Below are 11,542 nucleotides of genomic sequence, written 5' to 3'. Positions count from 1 at the left end.
GGCGTCCAATATCTTGGTGTGAAGGGTCACATCCAAAATCAGATTTCTTCTTTTCCTTCCTATTTTTGGAAGGTGCAACATCCCGAAAAAATCATCCCACTTCCTTACGGAGCTTGGCATGCACGCGAAGTAGCTGGCGTGCACGCGAAGTAGAGGATCTATGCATTTAGATCTCACAAGGCATCAGATTCGAGTTTTCTTGAAAATTTTGATCCCTATTCCACTGTATATTGGGTATGTTATGTTACTACTAGAATAAAAAAAAATTTCAAATGCACCCTAGCGATCTGATCAGATCGGACGAATTTTTTCTTCAACTGATATCAAAGTTAGGTTGATATTATGGATGCATAAATAATTTTTTTGATATATTTATATATTGTATGTAATCAGATGTTTATGTTAGACATTAAATCTGATTTAGACCTATTAATTAAAAATTATTTGATCTAGTTTTGACCATATTTCAAGAACCAAATCAATGATTGATGATGGTTAGTTATAAATCTATTATAATAGAATTTTTTTGAAACAAATTTTTGTTAGATTAACAATCTGATTATATATTTATTTTAAATCAGCTTTAATAGAATTTTTTATACAGTATTTTAGATTGGATATTAGACATAATCAAGATCTGAATTGAATCTATTTTGATAGATTTTTAGATCTGATTTCAAACAAAAATTCTGCACAACACAAAATCAGATCTAATCAGAAATTTTATTTCTATGCATTCATATGTGTGTTTAAATTATTTTTCTATATGATTTCAGATTTGAATTGAATATTTTATAAGCTGTATAAATTTAGTTTCAAATTTAATATATATATATATGATATATTAATCTAATTAGATTAGATGCAAATTATGAATGATATGATCATGTTCATAAGTGCACGTCTGAATTTTTCTACATATCGTACATGTAATTAGACAATGTACATGTTGATGTAATTAATTTTAAAAATTAGATTTTTAATCTTAGTAGTCCAGTACTTGAATTAAGATGATCATCTGGCCGTTCGGTCATAAGAGAAAGTAGAAAATAAGTTTCTCTCTTATCTATTCGATGGATTCTCTTATGACGTGTATGTAGGAACCAGATCTAGGGTTTCAGGATTAGATCTTGTAATTTTTTCAAGATCAGACAGCGGAAGACTAAAATAAATCAAAATTTATTTTCTAAAATCAGAGAATCCCTAGATCTAAGATCTTATTACATGATTATTACATAGCATTAAATCAAAAATTAAAATATATAGAGCATAAACTACATGTTGATCATATCAACATGTTTCTATACTACATCTAATGTATGATTAAACAATAGATTAGATCTATTACCTTGCAAGTTAGACGTTCTAACCTTGCTGATCCAAGCTTGAGGATGATGTTGCAAACCACACACACATTTGATCTTTAGGAGTCGTCCATACGAGCCCACGAATCTCGACTAGAAGTTTTGCTTCAGAAAATCAGCACAGTATGCTAGTACTGCGCTGATCCTTCTTCGTGTTGGAAAATGTGTCCCAAAAAGCCAATCGTCAAGCTGTTGATGGTTGAGCAACCAAGTATTGTAATTGATTTATTAATAAATAAAATATATTTGGCATCTTCATCATAAGCTTTCATCTTCTAATGAACTCCGTTGTTATGATGAAGTCCTTAGGACTATTTAGGTTCGATAAAGAGAGGATTTATCGATTAGTTCTTAAAACTGTTCATGACCAAATGATAGGCTGTTAATAAGGACGACAGTTTCTATCGAGCATAGGTCGCTGTAGGCCATATGGGTTGGTTGTCCTCTTAACTAAGGAGTGTGGAGACACTGGTATGGCATACAGGTGAGATGTAAGGGTACATCATCATTGAACGTGACCAACTCCAGAGCATTCTGCTGTCGAGAATGTCTCTGATGGGATATAGGTATAAGTGTCCCTTAGACTTGAGATCGCCTCAGTGACTTGCAAGCAACTCACTGTGCTTTGGTACTGGACTAACTGAATTTTTAATTCAGGGACGAAAGGCTTCTGGGCACAGTCAAGTACTTGCGAAGTCAGAGTGTGATCGAGATGGGATTGACCACTCCAAGAGTTGGAGAAGAATGAGTCGCTGTATTTCAATTTAGCAAAACCTTGGTCAGGGTAATCCATCAGATGGATTTGATATTTTGAAATACAATGTGGACAACCTGATTATAGTTGACAGTTGAGCTCTGGGGTGTCCTATGATCATTTTGGTCAAGGGGATAAATTATATGAAAACTATATCTACATGGGTTCTAAGGATGTTGTTCTACACATTTGACCAATCCGGTCGTCGGGTACCATTGCTAGATGGTCACTTCGATTGGTATAGAAATTTATTCCTATGCTACCGGCTTAGGTTCGAACCTATGAGGTCACACACATTAGAGTTCATAATCCGATCGGATGGTTGATTAACGATTAAGAATCGTTCTAGGGTTAGATGATCAATACGATTGATATTTAACCCAGTGCAAGTGTTGCAGGAGGATCGATTAGCAATTCGATTGCTAATTGGCTTAATTTGATTAAGCCAATGGACTGAGATTAAGTCTAATTAAATATGATTTAATTAGATTTGGTTTGGGCTTGATTGGATCAAGTCTAATTGGTTTATTGGATAAGCCAAGTGCAAGAAAAAAATAGTCCTAGTTCAACTAGGACTTGGGTCAATCTAATTTCTAATTTGATTAAAAAATTAAATCAGATTTAAATCTAATTTAATCTGATTAAATTAGGTTCTTAATTGGGTTAAGACCTATTTTAATTGGGTTGATCTAATTTTGATTTGATTTGATTTGAGAAACCAAATTAAAACAAGTCATAAGACAGAATCCTAGTAGGACTAGGATTCCATCTTGCGCCACATAAGCCTTCTCCACGCCCTCTCTCTTAATTCAACGCCAATCTTCACTTATTTTGTGCGACAAAAGCTCTCTTCCAGATCTCTCTCACATTCACAAAAGGTCTCTTCTTTTCTTTCTTATATGGAAGGTGGTTTGGATCAAATCTAAAAGGAATAAGTTTGAATTTTGAATTCTATGAGATAGAGTTTTAAAAATCCAAAACTCTTTCAATTTTGCACCGAATTTATCCAATTTTTTTTTGAAATTTTCATGGCCTTTAGGGTTTACATTGTGAACCCTTTACTGGTGATCCATGCATGAAAATATGGAGGAGATGCTCAAGAGTTGGGCGTCCCTTAACTTGCCATGTTTGGATAAGCCTTGACTAGGTGTTTGACCTAGATAAGGACTCTATCATATCTCTCTATATAAGATGAGTTTCTTCGTAAAATTTTAGAAAAAGTTAGAGATATGAGAGACCTTTGTGCCATCCAAAAATTAGAGAGAAATACCTTTGGGTCGTAGAGATATAAAAGATGCAAGTTTGGGTGTCTAGAGAGAAAAACGTGAAGAAGAAGAGGGTCTTCTTCTAGGGTTTTTATTTTCATATCTTTTCTCTTCCATCTTGAGTTTCCTGAGAGCATCTCAGATCTGAAACTCCTCCTTCTACTTTTCATCTTTGGAAGAGTCCAAATTAAGAAGAAGGAGGCACCTGATCAACCATCAAAGAAGGATCAGCGCAGTACTAGCATACTGTGCTGATTTCCTGAAGCAGGACTTCTGATCGAGATTCGTGGGCTCATGTGGACGACTCCTAGAGGCCGGATGCGTGTGCGGCTTGCAACATCATCCTTAAGCTCAGATCAACGAGGTTAGAGCATCTAAATCACAAGGTAATAGATCTGATCTATTGTTTAATACATACATTAGATGTGGTATAAAAACATGTTGATTTGATCAATATGTAGTTCATGCTATATTTATATATTTTAATTTCTGATTTAATACTATGTAATAATCATGTAATAGGATCTTAGATCTAGGGATTCTCTGGTTTTAGAAAATAAATTTTGATTTATTTTAGTCTTCCGCTGTATGATCTTAAAAAAGTTTCAAGATCTAACCCTGAAACCCTAGATCTGGTTCCTTCAATTGGTATCAGAGCCTAGGTTCTTTATTACATGATTATTTATACATGCTTAGATTATTTTTTAGATTAGATCTAATTTATAATCTGATTATTAAATCTAAAATTAAAATTTTAGATCAATCACAAACTGCAAGGTTGTCCTGCTGTAAGGTTTACCCCTTACAGTGCAAAGGTTGTCCTAGTTTGTGTAGATCTATCTTTAATCATAAATTTGTTAGATATGATCTAGATTAAATTTATAATTTATTAGATTTAAAAGATGTTTAAATCTGAAATAAAATCTCTTTGTTAATAATTTTTGTGCAAAGAAATTGTTTAAAGTTGAAATTGTTTCAATTACATGAACCTGTTTAGATTAGATCTAAAGTAGTTTCATGTTTATTTCACTTGCATCTTGATTCTGAATCAAACATGCAATATGGTTAATAGAATCATATTGTAAAATTATTTTATAAATATGAAAATGATTTTTTGAAAAGCCAAACCCAACCCTCAGCCCAAAACTTAATTAAGAATTAAGAAGTTGTTTGATTAGGTTCTAGGATTGTGAATTGAAGAACCTAAGACACAAATCATAACACATTGGGTTAATGGGTTAGTGGGAATTAGGTCCATTAATTGGGTTAGACCTATGGTTAGATTAAAGATGGACTTAATTAGAGAATTGACTAAATCTAATCAATTGTTGTCTTAGATTAGGTCAAGGATTCTCTAGATCAATTACAATAGTTGTAGTTGGTCAAGTCCATGTCTTTAACGAGAACCAAATGGACTTGATTTTTGGCTAAGCGGTCTAGCACGAACTGTTAGGTTGATCTAATCGAAACTAATTAAATCAGTTGGTGTTTAAGGTAAATCAGACCGGTGGTTTTTAATTGGGAGCCCGCTTACCTGGCCATTTCTGATGGTGTCTAAGGCAAGCTTTGGCAGACCCTCCCACTGATCGAACTTACTTGGCCTCTTGGTGAAATTATGTTTTGATCAGATCACTTGACTATTCGAGCTGACCCATGTCAGCTAGGTAAATCAGTGTGACTGATTTAGGTGCTCCTAGACCTGCCCTTTTAATGGTCTCCCTTAAGCTGACTTGGTGAAGCCAGTGGGAGGATCATGATAAGCTGGTTCATCTGACCTCATCCTCTATATTATTTAAATCCTCTAAAATTATTAGGTCCTTAAAATGATAAAGTTATGGAGATAACTGAGTCATAGCCTCCCATTAAGGTGTTTGATAATGAGTCCATTAACTCAATAATCATTGCAGACCCAAAGGCCTGGTGCTTGTTGACTAATGGAATTATCACTCATCATATGACGACTTGGAAGTGTCTCTCTAATGGTGGTTAGGTGAGCCAACCAAAGTTGGGCTTAATCATTCGTTGGTTAGATACACCAAGTACGATCATGTTAATGGTTGGACCTAACCGGATCCTTACAGTGGAGGCCAAAGCCTACTGATTAAGTTTCTGGGGCAAAATTAAAATTACTAGAAATTGTTTAGAGAAACAATTGATTATGAACCTATCCTTAGATGTACATAGGTTGGCCAACCAAAGTTGGGCTTGTGTGCAGTCTAAGTGGATTCTAGTACCCGCTAAGGAATTAGGGTAATTCCTTGAATTAGAGGTAGAGGCTACCAATTCGAATAAAATAGTGGGAGAAACCTTTTGATTAAAGTCTAAATCTTTAGGTTTAATGAATCAATTACTAATTAGGTTATGGTTCTCCTTTGTGCAAATATGGCCACTTCCCTATCGCTCCGATCATTGTTGGACAATGATAAGTTGGTGGGACCCAACTTCGGTAGCTGGTACCGAAAGTTAAAGATAGTCCAGGAGCATGAACGGATCCTATATGTGATAATAGATCCTGTACCTAAGGAGCCAGCTGTCAATGCACGTGGAACAATCAGAGACACTTACCAGAAGTGGCTCAGTGACCGGACCACGGTGCGCTGTATCATGCTGGCTGCTATGAGCGACGAGTTCAGTCGTAGATTCGAGACGGCTCAGCCAAAGGACATGCTTCAAGTGTTGGAGGATGCCTTTGGCACACCCGATGACGTGGAGAGGCACAAGACTAGTTGTGCCATCTTCAACGCCAAAATGCGGGATGGTGCCTCTGTCACTGATCATGTATTGTACATGATCGAGCTGATGGAACGATTGAGCAAGCTCGATTTTCCTTTGCATGAGCAGCTTGAGAAAGATGCAATACTAAACTCGCTACCCAAGTCTTATCTCCCATTCCTCACTCATTATAGAATGACAAAGCCTGAAGTAAACTACCACGGATTACTGGGGTTACTTCAGAACTTTGAGAAAGATCACCAACTCCATAAGGAGTCGGTGAACTTAGTGGGAGGTTCGTCTTCTGGTTCTCGACCCTTTAAGAAAGGGAAGAAGAACAAGAAGAAGAAAGTGAAGAAGGTGCAAGTTCAGGCTGGGACATCTGTGCAGTGTCAGACCAAAAAGATCAAACCCGATAAGAGTCAAGCTGAATGCTTCTTTTGCAAGAAGCGAGGGCACTGGAAGAGGAACTGTCCCCAGTACATTGCCTCCCTAGACCCGAACAGGCAGAGAAAGCAGCAAGTTGTTGCTGGGCAAGGTATTTATATGATAACTCCTTGCAATTTCTCTATTTGTGATATAACTGACTGGGTATTGGATACCGGTAGCCCTTACCATATTTGCAATTCGTTGCAGGGGTTGCAGGTCAGTAGGAGATTCGAGCAAGGCGAGAGGTTTCTGAACGTTGGAGATGGAAGACCAGTTCTAGCATTAGGAATCTTGAAACTTGTATTTGAATCCCATATCGTTGTTCTTAATGATTGTCATTTCTGTCCCAGTTTCTTTTTAAATGTCATTTCTGTAGGCCTTCTGGCCAAAAATGATTATGAAATTTCAATAAAGAAACAAATTTGTAATATCATTGAGAATGGTGTTACTATTTTTTGTGGACATTTGAACAATGGTGTATATATGTTATCACAACCTGTTAATGTAGTCTATTCAACTGGCAAGCACCCTAGATTAGATAGTGTGTCAGATATCTACTTATGGCACTGTAGGCTAGGTCATATAAACAAGAACAGAATAAACAGGTTGACTCAAGAGGGAATCCTCGAAGTTAGTGATTGTGAATCACTTCCAATCTGTGAGTCCTGTCTTCTTGGTAAAATGACCAAGTCACCTTTTACTGAAAAGGTGAGAGAGCTACTGAGCTCTTGGGCCTAGTACATACTGATGTATGCAGACCCATGAGCACCAGTGCTAGAGGTGGATATTTCTACTTCATAACTTTCACGGATGACCTATCCCGATATGGATATGTCTATCTGATGAAACATAAGTCGGATTCATTTAAAATGTTCAAACGATTCCAAAGTGAAGTAGAAAAACAAACTGGGAAGAGTATTAAAACTCTTCGATCTGATCGAGGAGGAGAATACCTTTCTAGTGAATTTCTCACATATCTAGGAGAGAATGGGATTCTCTCCCAATGGACTCCTCCAGGAACACCACAGCATAATGGTGTGTCTGAAAGGAGGAATCGGACTCTATTAGACATGGTCCGATCCATGATGGGTTTTGCTAGCTTGCCGATATCCTTCTGGGGATATGCACTCGAATCGACCTGTTTTTGTTAAATAGGATTCCAAGTAAGTCTGTAATTAAGACTCCATATGAGATATGGATGGGACGTAAGCCAGCACTTTCACACCTTAGGGTCTGGGGGTGTCCGGCCTATGTCAAACGATTCGTCACAGACAAACTTGGACCTAGGTCTGACAAATGCTCATTCATAGGGTACCCCAAAGAGACAAAAGGATATTTTTTCTACCATGCTGATGAACAAAAGGTGTTCGTCAGCCTTAAGGCAATCTTTTTAGAAAAGGAGTTCCTTGGTGAAGGAACTGTTGCCTCTAAGATTGAACTTGATGAAGTTCAACAGGTAGAAGGACCGACACCAATAGCTGAACCTGAGTCAGATATGATTAGATCAGATCCGGAGCCCAATATACCTGTACCATTAAGGCGATCCGGTAGAGTACCGTGTCAGCCGGACAGATACTATGATTTTTTGGTCCGGGACGGTGATCCCATCGAACTTGATGAGAATAATGAGGATCCGATCACCTATATGGATGCTATGCAGAGATCTGATTCTGAGAAATGGCTTGAAGCCATGAAATCCGAAATGGAGTCCATGAAGGTCAACGATGTATGGACATTGGTTGACCCACCTGAAGGGGTTAAACCCATTGGGTGTAAATGGGTCTTCAAAAGGAAGAGGGGCGCAGACGGAAAGGTGGAGACCTATAAAGCCCGTCTGGTTGCCAAGGGGTATCGTCAACGTTATGGTATTGACTATGACGAGATGTTTTCCCCTGTGGCAATGCTCAAATCTATTCGGATAATGCTTGCAATAGCTGCCCATCTGGATTATGAGATCTGGCAGATGGATGTAAAGACAGCTTTCCTGAATGGAGAGCTGACTGAAGAGGTGTATATGATACAACCTGAAGGGTTTACATCTACAGATGAGTCCAAGGTGTGCAAGCTTCAGAGATCCATTTATGGACTGAAGCAAGCTTCTCAGAGTTGGAACATGCATTTTGATAAGGTGATCAAAACGTATGGCTTCATTAAGAATGGAGAAGAGCCCTGCATCTATAAATGGGCAAATGGTCCAGTTGTGGTATTTCTTATCTTGTACGTGGATGACATTCTCTTAATCAGGAATGACATCCCCGCACTACAGGGAATAAAAGTTTGGTTGTCATCACGGTTCTCCATGAAGGACTTGGGTGAAGCATCCTACATCTTAGGGATGAAGATCTATAGGGATAGATCTAAAAGGATGCTTGGGTTATCCCAGTCCATGTACATAGACACTGTGCTGAAGAGGTTTAGCATGGAGAATTCCAAGAAGGGCTATCTACCGATAGGCCATGGAATTTCTCTCTCTAAGAAGAATTGTCCGACAACTCCTGAAGAGAGAGAGCGTATGAGTAGAGTCCCATATGCTTCAGCCGTGGGATCTATCATGTACGCCATGACATGTACAAGACCAGATGTGGCATACTCACTAGGAGTAGTGAGTAGATACCAATCTGATCCTGGAGAAAACCACTGGAAAGTGGTTAAAGCCATCCTTAAGTATTTGAAAAATATTAAGGACCAATGGTTGATTTATGGCAAGTCAGATCTGAAACTTGTGGGGTTCACAGACTCCAGCTTCCAATCTGACCATGATGACAGCAGGAGTGTGTCGGGTTATATCTTTACTCTGAATGGTGGAGCCATCTGCTGGAAGAGTTCCAAGCAGCATACTGTGGCAGACTCTGTTTGTGAAGCGGAGTATATCGCAGCATCAGATACCGCGAAGGAAGCTGTGTGGCTAAGAAAACTCATCAACGAGCTTGGAGTAGCACCCTCCCTCGATGGTCCAGTCCTGCTCTACTGTGACAGTACTGGTGCCATAGCTCAGGTGAAGGGACCCAAAGCACATCAGCGGACGAAGCACATCTTGTGTCGCTTCCACCTGATCTGAGAGATCGTGGATCGAGATGACGTCAACCTTCAGAAGATCGACGGAAAGGAGAACCTGGCCGACCCCTTCACTAAAGCCCTGGCAATAAAGGAGTTCGACAACCACAAGTCGAAGATGGGTATTAGATATTGTGTCGAGTGGCTTTAGGACAAGTGGGAGTTGTTGGGAAATATGTCCCAAAAAGCCAATCGTCAAGCTGTTGACGGTTGAGCAACCAAGTATTGTAATTGATTTGTTAATAAATAAAATATATTTGGCATCTTCATCATAAGCTTTCATCTTCTAATGAACTCCGTTGTTATGATGAAGTCCTTAGGACTATTTAGGTTCGATAAAGAGAGGATTTATCGACTAGTCCTTAAAACTGTTCACGACCAAATGATAGGCTGTTAATAAGGACGACAGTTTCTATCAAGCATAGGTCGCTGTAGGCCATATGGGTTGGTTGTCCTCTTAACCAAGGAGTGTGGAGACACTGGTATGGCATACAGGTGAGATGTAAGGGTACATCGTCATTGAACGTGACCAACTCCAGAGCATTCTGCTGTCGAGAATGTCTCTGATGGGATATAGGTATAAGTGTCCCTTAGACTTGAGATCGCCTCAGTGACTTGCAAGCAACTCACTGTGCTTTGGTACTGGACTAACTGAATTTCTAATTCAGAGACGGAAGGCTTCTGGGCACAGTCAAGTACTTACAAAGTCAGAGTGTGATCGAGATGGGATTGACCACTCCAAGAGTTGGAGAAGAATGAGTCGCTGTATTTCAATTTAGCAAAACCTTGGCCAGGATAATCCATCAGATGGATTTGATATTTTGAAATGCAATGTGGACAACCTGATCAGAGTTGACAGTTGAGCTCTGGGGTGTCCTATGATCATTTTGGTCAAGGAGATGAATTATATGAAAACTATATCTGCATGGGTTCTAAGGATGTTGTTCTACACATTCGACCTATCCGATCGTCGGGTACCATTGCTAGATGATCACTTCGATTGGTATAGAAATTTGTTCCTATGCTACCGGCTTAGGTTCGGACCTATGAGGTCATACACATTAGAGTTCATGATCTGATCGGATGATTGATCAACGATTAAGAATCGTTCTAGGGTTAGATGATCAATACGATTGATATTTAACCCAGTGCAAGTGTTGCAGGAGGATCGATTAGCAATTCGATTGCTAATTGGCTTAATTTGATTAAGCCAATGGGCTGAGATTAAGTCTAATTAAATATGATTTAATTATATTTGGTTTGGGCTTGATTGGATCAAGTCTAATTGGTTTATTGGATAAGCCAAGTGCAAGGAAAAAATAGTCCTAGTTCAACTAGGACTTGGGTCAATCTAATTTTTAATTTGATTAGAAAATTAAATCAGATTTAAATCTAATTTAATATGATTAAATTAGATTCTTAATTGGGTAAGACCTATTTTAATTGGGTTGATCTAATTTTGATTTGATTTGATTTGGGAAAACCAAATTAAAACAAGTCATAAGACAGAATCCTAGTAGGACTAGGATTCCACCTTACGCCACATAAGCCTTCTCCACGCCCTCTCTCTTAATTCAATGCCAATCTCTACTTATTTGTGCGACAAAAGCCCTCTTCCAGATCTCTCTCACGTTCACAAAAGGTCTCTTCTCTTCTTTCTTACATGGAAGGTGGTTTGGATCAAATCTAAAAGGAATAAGTTTGGATTTTGAATTCTATGAGATAGAGTTTAGAAATCCAAAACTCTTTCAATTTTGCACCGAATTTATCCAAATTTTTTTGGAATTTTCATGGCCTTTAGGGTTATATTGTGAACCCTTTGCTAGTAATCCATGCACAAAATATGGAGGAGATGCTCAAGAGTTGGGCGTCCCTTAACTTGCCATGTTTGGATAAGCCTTGACTAGTGTTTGGCCTAGACAAGGACTCTATCATATCTCTCTATATAAGATGAGTTTTTCATG

The sequence above is a fragment of the Elaeis guineensis genome, chromosome 14, assembly GCF_000442705.2.
Source record: "Elaeis guineensis isolate ETL-2024a chromosome 14, EG11, whole genome shotgun sequence".
NCBI lineage: Eukaryota > Viridiplantae > Streptophyta > Magnoliopsida > Arecales > Arecaceae > Elaeis > Elaeis guineensis.
Note: the sequence above shows the minus strand (reverse complement) of the source record.